At 37.6% G+C, this 9,523-nt stretch overlaps 1 long non-coding RNA gene and 1 pseudogene across 1 annotated transcript; one reads left to right on the top strand and one right to left on the bottom strand.

The window, feature by feature from the left end:
* The first annotated feature begins 349 nt into the window (after positions 1-349).
* LOC136851212 (uncharacterized) lies at positions 350-2,819 on the top strand (annotated as a pseudogene).
* A 2,715-nt stretch (positions 2,820-5,534) lies between these two features.
* Positions 5,535-8,329, bottom strand: LOC136855597 (uncharacterized). The gene is made up of 3 exons (XR_010858075.1): positions 8,173-8,329; positions 7,523-7,622; positions 5,535-5,776 (listed from the first exon to the last, which is right to left on the bottom strand). It is a non-coding gene; the product is annotated as an uncharacterized lncRNA (long non-coding RNA).
* Positions 8,330-9,523: the final 1,194 nt, after the last annotated feature.

The following is a 9,523-nucleotide window of genomic DNA, read 5'->3' as shown; positions in this document are numbered from 1 at the left end:
AGTTATCTGTATGCACATAAGTCTGGGATTAAGATAAAGACGTACATCTGCCTTAATTCCAATTTCTGCGGTCAAATTGCATCATGCTTAGCTGCATTAATTTTGATTTTTTTGCCAGACAGTTGTTCGAAGGAAAATCTCAGGTGTTTAATTGAGCAGCAAATTAAGGAATTCTGGACAGTGGAATGGAGTGGAATATAGCATTTAGGCCAAAGACCAAGCGCTGGGACCTATGAGGTCATTCAGCGCTGAAAGGGAAATTGAGAGTAGAAAAGTTTGAAAGGTGTAACAGGAGGAAAACCTCGCAGTTGCACCATGAAACATTTGTTAGGAGAGGGTGAATAGCGAGATGGAAGAAAGTGTGACACTGGGTATAGTGTGAATAGAGATAGAGTGTGAACAGAGATACAGTTAAAGAATGAAAGGGGTTGGAGCTAGGGGCAGAAGGGACGCTGCAAAGAACTACTATGGGTTTCACAGACAGTGCAAGTGCGATTTTTTGCAATTATTCTGTAACGAACACTCGTATCAGTACGAGATTTTGCTATAGTGTATCACACCCAGTGAGGAAATTTGTAGGAGTATCATGAATAATTAATTGTTAATTATAAAGACACTTGCCCCTATACCAAAGGGCAAAGTCTCAATCAGCCAGTCACAAAAACGAACCATATACAAAAGCTCCGCCCCCACCCCCTCCTTCCCTCTCCTTTCTTCCCTCACCTGCCCTCCCCCTCCCTTCAAGCTCTCTCTTTCTCTCTCTTTTTCTCTCTCGGAAGGTAGCTTAAGTTTCAACTTATTTTGTATGATTTTTTTAATATCAAGCAAGCTATCTATCTATCTATCTATCTATCTATCTATCTATCTATCTATCTATCTAATTATAATTTATATTGTTGTAGCTATGTAACGATTCAATCGGTTGTTACCTATCAGATGACTGATTTCTTTATGCATTGATTTGCTCATTTCTCTCTCTCTCTCTCTCTCTTCCTCTCTATGATAGTGGTTATGTAAATAATTATAAGATTGAGATCTATCTGAAAGGTTTTGGAGCAGTTGAGTGATAGACACTATGACTGATAGGAAAATGACTGTTGTACCTGCGTTTGCTTACCTTCTTCGCAAACCTCATTTCTACTCAGGGCATTAGCCATCTACTGGTATTACGAGGGTGAGCTTGAAGAAGTGATGGCCACCTCAGAACATAACTGTCCGTATGGTTGCAGAAACGAGTTTGTCACCCAACTCTTCAACTTTTTAATAAAAAGAAAGCTGGCAATTGCCTTCAGATTCGTTTGAATAGGTAACTTGTTACAGTTACTCTATGAATTACAAATAAATATTGACCCTTTCCACAGGACATTCATCAGAGTTAAAGCCTTGATTATACTGATGCACGTATTTTCAAGTCATGGATGTTCAAATTTTATTTTATATGATACATATCTATATAAATCCTTTCCTTCATATAGGCCTTACCACCGTGTTGCAGCAGCCTTGAGGATGAAAGTGGGGACGGTGCATTCGATTGTGTATCGCAGGACTAGGCCACGGCCCGTCACACCACCAACGCTTCCAGCACAGCCTATCTTTAACAGTTTCTCTGTAAGAGCCATACGTCGGCACATCCATACAAAGTTTGTTGCCAAGCAGGCTTTCACTCTCGCATCCCTGGCACAGAACCTGAAGGAAGAAAGTATCATCCCTGAAAGTACCTCAAAGATTTCGCTATGGCGCTTACTCCACAAAATGGGAATCGGGTATAAGACCACTCAGCGCAAGATGTATGTCAGGAAGGAGTCGATTGACATCATGTGCCAAAGGATACGTTCCCTGCGGGACCTTCAAAGACACAGGGAAGACGGCAGGGAGGTAGTGTACCTGGATGAAACATGGTTCACAACCAGAATGAGTCATAACATGGAATGGGTGGATACCACACAGCCAAATACCAGTGCCAATTACAGCCGTCAGGTGCCACCAGGAGAGGGGGAACGTTTCGTGGTAGTCGCAGGTGGTACAGCCGATGGCTTCATTGAGGGCTCCTTCCTCTGCTTCCTGCTAAAAATACCAGCGGCGACTACCACGGGGAAATGAATGGCGAAATGTTCCTACGGTGGCTAACAACTCGGCTCCTGCCACTCCTAGAGGAGCCTTCGGTATTAGTGATGGACAATGCTCCATACCATAGTATAATGACTGAAGAAAGTCATTGTCCCACCACTGCTACCAGGAAATCTGACCTCACTGAATGGTTACAGCGCAGAAATATATCCTTCCCGCAGCATGCTACAAGACCTGAACTCCTCTACATATGCCGTCAAAATAGGCCAGAGCCTGAGTACAAGATAGATAACACCATTCGAGAATGGGGTCACGAGATCGTCCGCCTGCCGCCCGCACATCCCGAGCTCAATGCAATCGAGCAAGTGTGGGGACACATGAAACGATACGTGCGCTCCTCACTCCAACGTTTCACCCGAACAGACCTGCAGGTCAGATTAGAGGAAGCAAGGCTCTCTGTCACTGGCGATGTATGGGCAGGGGCAGTACGTCGATCACGAGCTTTTGAGGACAGTTATCGTTCAACAGATAACATGCATGACAGTATTGATCCCGTCATTATTAATTTTGACAGTGACACTGATGATGAAGTTGACTTGCTCTTAGAAACCGATGAAGACTAAAAAAAATAAATAAAAAAAAAAAACCTTCAAAGAAAATTAAATATGAAGGATTATATCCTACCCACATTCGAGTCCCGTTATCGATTGATACAAATATTCAATCAAATTCAATTCAGTCCTTACAGAGCGTTATAAGTTGTCATGGGGGCGAAAGGGTGGGGTTGGGGGCGAATATATGTGATATTAGGTGAAATAATTGTTTCTCATTTCCTATGAATACCTATCTCATACCCAATACCGAAATAAGCAATGATATAATGGTGTACAATTGCACATTGTTCAGACATTATATTATGACAGATATGTACACATTTATATATATATATATATTATATATATAATATATATATATATATATATATATATATATATATATATATATATATATATATATATAATATATATATATATATATTATATTGCCTTTTAGCAAACACTTTAAATTTAAGAAGCATGGGGGCAAAATGAAAAAATGGTTAAGCCTCTGTACCACTCCCCACATTTGTAGAAACTGACAGAAAGGCAGAGAGCGAGAGAGAGCAAATCAGTGTATAAATAGATCAGTAACTGGAGGGTAACAACCAGTGAATCGTTACATTTATACAACAATGTCAATTATTATTAGATATACAAAATTCGTAAAAAATGTTTAAATCAAAGCAACTTTCAGAGAGAGAGAGAGAGAGAGAGAGAGAGAGAGAGCGTAGGGCAGGTGAGGGAAGAAAGGAGAGGCGAGGAAGTAGGGGATTGGAGGTGAAGGGGGATGGTAGGTAGAAGCAGCTTTCCTAAGCTGGTGTTCGTTTTCTTGCTTGGCTAATGAGTTTTGCCTCTAGGTATAGGTACATAAGTCTTTTACAGTAAATGATTCATGATACTCTATAAATTTCCTCACTGGTTGTAATACACTATAGCAAAATCTCGTACTGATACGAGTGTTCGTTACAGAATTGCAAAAAATCGCACTTGCACTGTCTGTGAAACCCAAAGTAAAGCTTACGTACAGTTCACTGCGTGTAGTGCACTGACGCCACTAGCCCCTACGGGATCTGGACAGTGGTCGTCGTGTAGTTTAGGTTAGTTATGATTTTTTTAACCAGACCTCCGAACTCTCTTAGGGTTGTGTAGTTTAGGTAACTGAACATTTTGCTCATACTAAGAAATAAGATTTGTAATAAAAGGAGGGCATCCAGCGACTATAGCATACTATAGGAAAGGAATTCGAGGTCGAGTGTTTGTCTTATGGCGAGGTTGGTCGTACACTATTTTCATTACTAGGACAAACCCGTTCTTACCTATGGTTTGCTTTACAGAAGTAGGAAAGGTTCCAAGCTGCTGGAGTGAATTTACGAGTAACTCTTATAAATTCCGTTAGGATATTCTTTATACTTCTTTCCTAACCCAGGTAGTTCAGGTTTTAAACCCTTTATGTTTGTAAAGACTGTACTCAATACTTTTATCATTTAAACCACAAGCAATTTTATTACCATGACGTTTGAGTGGTCTGGTTCACAAGTAGTTTATTATCTATCCATGCTTACTAGAGATCTGAAATTCTACAAATACTCCGTTATTCAACTAGCCTGTCAGAAACAGGTCTCCCTCAAGAACGGAACTTCATTTGTTCAATTTTACCAGATAGCCAGAACCAACACAATGGCAGAGGCATCAAATTCTGTATACTGACAAGTAATATTGCAAGTCCTTCAATTTCACTTTACCCTTAGAAGTGGTTGATTGACCAATTTTACAGCGTAACGGACCCCGTAAGATTAAGTTAAGTATACCTTAGTTTTACCAGACCACTGAGCTGATTAACAGCTCTCCTAGGGCTGGCCCGAAGGATTAGACTTATTTTACGTGGCTAAGAACCAATTGGTTACTTAGCAACGGGACCTACAGTTTATTGTGGAATCCGAACCACTTTATAGCGAGAAATGAATTTCTATCACCAGAAATAAATTCAACTAACTCTTCATCAGCCGGCCGGGAAGAACTCCGGAAGCGAGTGCCAGTCCGCAGCTCTACCGACTCACCCAACGAAGAGCTCGTAAGATTAAGAACAGAACACAATGCCATTGCGTAAGATTAAGAACATAACACAATGGCAGAGGCATCAAATTCTGTATACTGACAAGTAATATTGCAAGTCCTTCAATTTCACTTTACCCTTAAAAGTGGTTGATTGGCCAATTTTACAGTGTAACGGACACCGTAAGATTAAGAACATAGGGTCATTACAAAGAGCCGTGGGTTGGAGACATTGCTACCTAGGAAATGCTTTTTTTAAATCTGGGTTTGAAATACTTGAATAAGTGAATTCGCTAATTTAACTAAAAACGACCCTTTATTTACAAAGTAAGCAATGTCTTATTTCTTGAAACTCAATATACTTGATATAGCAGTTTGGTACGGAGTACCGTTAATGATATCTTACAGGAGCTATTTTTTCTGCCTCCTAGGTCTTTTGCAAAAGCATTTCTTCTTAGATCTTTGTGAAAGCATTTCCAAACAAGTTTTTTTCCCCTTCCTTTAGTGTAAATCACAAGCTGTGATTCTTAGGTTTTTTAACACTCATAAAAAACCATTCACATATGAAGTTTCATAGTTACCCAAAATTCAAAGTAAAAAACCTGTACCCCAAGGCAGGTTATGTTAGTTTTTACAGCTTTATGTCGGGGTTTTCTCATATCACTTTGAAACCCGACCTCAGTTCAAAGAATTATTCAGGGTACTGGAGATCTTTCGTATTCACAGGCTGAACATTTTAATTTCTCCTTCCTGCTTTATACTACCAAAAGTCAACCATCACATGCCCTAAGATTTTGGCGATAAAATTTTTGGTAAAAAAAAAAATAAATGGAGTATTTAGTTTTATATATTATGCTGGTCTTTTTTATATAAAAGTACATATTCAAGGAGTCAATGTGAAATTTTATGATAAGTCGATAAATTTGAACAGCCTCTAGAAGGAAAATTGCTTGTGGTACTTCAAATCCCTCCAGATCGATCTTTACGGAAGATATGTTCAAGGTATTGCTTTCAGCTGTACGGTCATCGTTAGGTTCTGCTGAAACTACATCATAAGCCTGTTAAGTAAGAAATATAAACTAATAAATTTATGCATTTTTTTGTGGTTTAAAGAATCTCATTAAAATTAATTCCCAATGATTACAAGATAATTTCAAGTGATATAGTCAACCAAATTAAAGTAGGTAAAATTCCGAATGAAATAACCAACCTTACCAAAATATATAAAAATCCCCAGTGAAATAACCAGCCCTAATAAAGAAATCCATTCCCAGTTATATTAGCCAAACCTATTAAATTTATATGCGTCACCTAAAACAATTCTCATCGACTATCCACTGAAAATTCATTACCAAATTCGTTACCAATGATATAGCCAACCCTATTAAAATTACGCTATTAGTGACTAACTAGTCAAATACCCTTCGGCTATCCCATGGGAATATTAATGGATCAACGTCAAACCAATAATAGCGAAGAGAGCCGCGCCGTCCAACTTATATTAAAAATGAAAGTGCATTTCTAAAAGTTAGCAATACACTAAATTCCTTCGGTATCCAGTCTAAAATATCAAAAGTAAAATCGGCACAACTAAACTCAGAAAAATGTAAAGGAACACAGAATCAGAAGGTATCTTCCCAAGCTTAGTTGAAAAATTACATGGTAAATTTTTAGTAAATTTTCAAGTAAATTGAAAATTCTGCTTGTAATACTGTTAAAACTAAAATACTGTATATTTTATATAATTAGGTAAAATAAAAAGTTGAAGGGTGGGGTTGGGAAACTAATTCAATGAATGAGGGAGGTTGGGGGTGTCAATGCATGTGTCAGTGCATAATGCTAAACCTGAGATTTGTCTATTTCCATTGTAAACGCAGAAAACTGACAAGAAACGCGTTTGCGAGATTTCATGAAACAAGACAAAGTTCCTTTAGCCACTGTCATGATTTACCACCATAATAGAATTACCTAGCAACAAATCTAGGACAGTTCATTGCCACCTCATGAACACCGATTTAATTTTGCAATCTATTGCCTCTTATCTCAAAATCATTCAAGTACAAACTAAACTAGCTACGAAGCTCCACGCAATAATGCTAATCTGATTTTATACGTGTTCAGCATCCTTACCCTATCAAATTCATCTGCTCTTTACTCCTCAACATTCACAGCAAAAATATTCGCAACAAAAGTCAGTCATGATCAAATTAAAGATTAAAGTAGAGCACTTGCAAACTAACTTATTCTACGCTTAGTCTCCATATAAAACTTTGAACACTTCCCAGCCATACACTTCCCAGCCATACACACCCCAACCATACAGTTCTAATTCATCCATACAAGTAAATACAAAAGAACTTCCAGTTGTGCATGGTGACTAGTCACCATGCACAACGAACAGTCCACCTTTGCCTGACAAGTAGCACAGCCACCCCGGCAAAGGTGGACTTTTGGAAGGGTTGGTAAACAATTTTTTTAAACTAAAATTTTTAAAACAAACTTTAAAGGAGTTTTATTTTGATAAAAAAAAACTGAATGGAAAAAATTTTTTTTACTTTACTCAAATTATAACACTAACATCAAAACTTGTAAGTTGTTTTACTAAGCTGCTGTAATTGGATCTAATTTAAGAAAACTTTAATTGCGGCTATAAAACCAAGTCAAAACTTTTGAAGCTGCACAAGTCACTCAAAAGTAACTTTTCAAAAGAAAACAAATTTTTAAGGTATTCATAAATTGACTGCAAATGCTAGAGAAATGTTATAGTAAATTCTGACCAAAATACAAAATTAATATTTACCCACCTAAACTAATATTCTGGACTTCAGTAGTTCCACGACTTCCGGCAAAATTTCACAGCCAAACCATCGTTGCGACGTAGTTACTATTGGGCGAGACACCAACCTGAAACCATAAATAACTATTAGCAATGCATTTATTGCAATCAAGATTAGAACAGTGCCAAGACCTGACCAATAATTGTCATTATCGGGTACAGAAATTTTTATAAAACTACTAAAATATTATAAAGACTAATACTTATATAGTAATAAAGGTTACAATCGCTAGAATAAATTCACTTTAAAACCAACGGCTTAATAGACTGGCCATGGAGTTACACTAAACCAGGTTTTAATGACAAAAGATAACAGCACAAAAATTAAAATCTAAAACAGCACCGCAAAAAAATCATTACTGAAAAAAAAAAAAAGAATTCCACTACACAGTACTCACTTCACTTACGGGAAAAAGGCACTAGCTGAAATTCACCAATGATTTGTTTAAAAAAAAAATTAAAATTACATTAAGATAAACCAAGTAATAGTACAACCTAAAAGACTACTAATTAAAGATAAAAGGCCCCAATGAAACAGGAACTAAAACAAGCAAGTAGATTGTGAAAACCAACTCTTCAAAAAAATATTTTAAAGAAAAACCTTAAAAGCTTACTCACCTGACGAACGAACCTTTGCAGACACTGCCATCACTCCATTAACTACCATCAATCCAGTAACATCACACAAAGTATATGCTAAAATAATAAACGGGAACGCTTTTTACACTAGACAGTTAAGACCACCGAAGGCAAAAGAACGCGGTCGCAGGTCTAGGCTCAACGAAGCCTGTCCCACCAAACACCAGGGACTCTGAAGAAACGCTTTGTTGAGGATAACTAGCAACGACCGTTGAAACAGGTTCTTCGAGTGACGCCACTCGATGAAATACAGAAAGTAGGCTAAAGGCCTAGCGCTGGGACGAATCCAGGTAAAGAAATCACATTAATCTTTACTAGATAGTGATCCCCAAGGGTTTTAACCCGGTCTGTGTCCACCTTTGCGGCGGTGTTTAGTACAAGCCCGTTGGGTATTACCGTAAAAATATAAAACTGTAAATTAATGCAACTTTTACCCTGTGACTTTTTTCCTAGCCAAAATTTTAACTTTTTCTGTGACTTTTTTTTCCCCGTGACTTTTACCGGCCACTGCTGGGGAATCATGAGGCCATTCAACGCTGAAAGGGAAATTGAGAGTAGAAAGTTGTGAAAGGAGGAAAACCTCAAAGCAGTTGCACTATGAAACAATTGTTAGGAGAGTTTGGATAGCAAGATGGAAGAAGAGAATATGAATGGGTTGCAGCTAGTAGCCGAAGGGACGCTGCAAAGAACCTAAGTAATGCCTACAGTGCACCCCGTGAAGTGCACTGACCGCACTACCCCACTCGGTACCTCTTAAAATGTGAACACGATGGGGGCGATTAATCAAATAATTTTATTGATAATTGGTTAATGTAACATGGCGTCACAATGATACGGTCATTGACAGGGTTGTGACATTCAACAAACCAGAACAATCAACAGAGAACATACTTTTGCTAAGTCCATTCAAGTGTTAATAGATAAACTCGCATCAATGAATGCAAGGTCAATTTTTAAATTAACTTAATTACTAATATAAGCTGCTTAGGTTCCAATTCCACTACGGAAGAGAAGGTCACCTTCATTGATTTCTCATATGAATACAAGGCTTGCAGTGATAAATATATCCAGAAATTGTAGGGGAACTGAGAAGGTAAAAGGACACTGTGTCTATTAATAAGTGACCTAATTAGCAGCCAACACTAGAGGTGATCAATAAATTTAACGGAATGAAATTTTTTGTTCAGTCATTACCTGACAACTGATTCCTGGTTCGATTATACTGAGTAGAACATTATGATCACGAGGCGTGTATATATATATATATATATATATATATATATATATATATATATATATATATATATATATATATATATATTATATATAT

Source organism: Macrobrachium rosenbergii, chromosome 3, assembly GCF_040412425.1.
Source record: "Macrobrachium rosenbergii isolate ZJJX-2024 chromosome 3, ASM4041242v1, whole genome shotgun sequence".
In the NCBI taxonomy this organism is placed as follows: Eukaryota; Metazoa; Arthropoda; class Malacostraca; order Decapoda; family Palaemonidae; genus Macrobrachium; species Macrobrachium rosenbergii.
Note: the sequence above shows the minus strand (reverse complement) of the source record. Positions and strands in the feature narration are given on the sequence as shown.